A 1,225-nucleotide genomic window follows, 5' to 3' on the forward strand; every position below is an offset into this window, starting at 1 on the left:
CATGCAGCACCATGCACCACCGTAGAGGACTGCCATGCACCAACATGCCTGTGGTCGGTGGCCCCATTGCTGCCCCACTCGCTGTGGGGCYGGGGAGCCCCCAGGGGACATAGGGGGGTGCTATAGGGGTGCTATGGGGGTGCAGGGCCCCATTGGGAGGATAGGGCCCCTATAGGGTTTAAGCTGCCTGTGGACTCCACAGTTATGTATATAGAAACCACTATATGGTTTAAGACCTATACGGACCCTACAGCTGTCTATACGAGCTCTATATGTTGCAGAGCACGTATGAGATACAGACTGGCAAATATAGGTTGCTGTAAAGTGCAGGACATATATATAACACAGAATCTCTATATGGCTTATATATGCATAGGAGCTTCACATGCAGCATGCGTGTGGGTTATGCGGCTCCTATAGGGTTGCGGATGCCATTGGGGCAGGGGCTGGTAGGGCCCTATAGCATGTAGATACCCTAGGGGGGCGGATGGGGTTAGGGGGCACTAGTAGGTATGGGRACCCTATAGGAGGCAGGAACCTGCTGTGGTGCAGCTCGGGGATGCAAGTCCCCTATGGGGTGAGGGTCCCCCTATGGGATCTGGGTTCTCCTATGGGGTGAGGGCTCCCCTATAGGATGCCGATTCCCCTATGCGGTATAGGTTTGGCCATGCGGTATAGATCCCAGTATGGGATATGGTTTGCCCCGTGGGATGCAGATCCTCCTATGGTGTGAGGGCTCCCATATAGGTGCTGGTTCCCCTGTGGSGTGTGGGTTCCCCCATGGGGTGTGGGCTCCCCTATACAGTATGGATTCTCCTGTGATGTATAGGGTTTTCCTACAGGGCGTGCATCTCCCTGTAGTGTCCAAGTTCCTCTATAGGGTGTGGGTCCTTCTATGAGGTGCAGGTCCCCCATGGGGTCCCCTACRGGGTGCAGGTCCCTCTATAGGGGGWGGGTCATCTGTGGGGTCCCCTRCAGGGTGCAGGTCCCCCTATAGGGTGCGGGTCCCCTGTGGGATCCCCTATAGGGTGCAGGTACTCCTAAGAGGTGCAGGTCCCCCGTGGGGTCTGCTATAGGGTGTGGGTCCCTCTATAGGATGTGGGTCCCTGTATGAGGTGTGGGTCCCCCGTGGGGTCCCCTATAGGGTGCGGGTCCCCTGTGAGGTCCCCTATAGGGTGCGAGTCCCCCTATAGGATGTGGGTCCCCCTATAGGGTGTGGGTCCCC

This window comes from Nothoprocta perdicaria, unplaced genomic scaffold (assembly GCF_003342845.1).
Source record: "Nothoprocta perdicaria isolate Ctin4 unplaced genomic scaffold, notPer1 scaffold_680, whole genome shotgun sequence".
Lineage (NCBI taxonomy): Eukaryota > Metazoa > Chordata > Aves > Tinamiformes > Tinamidae > Nothoprocta > Nothoprocta perdicaria.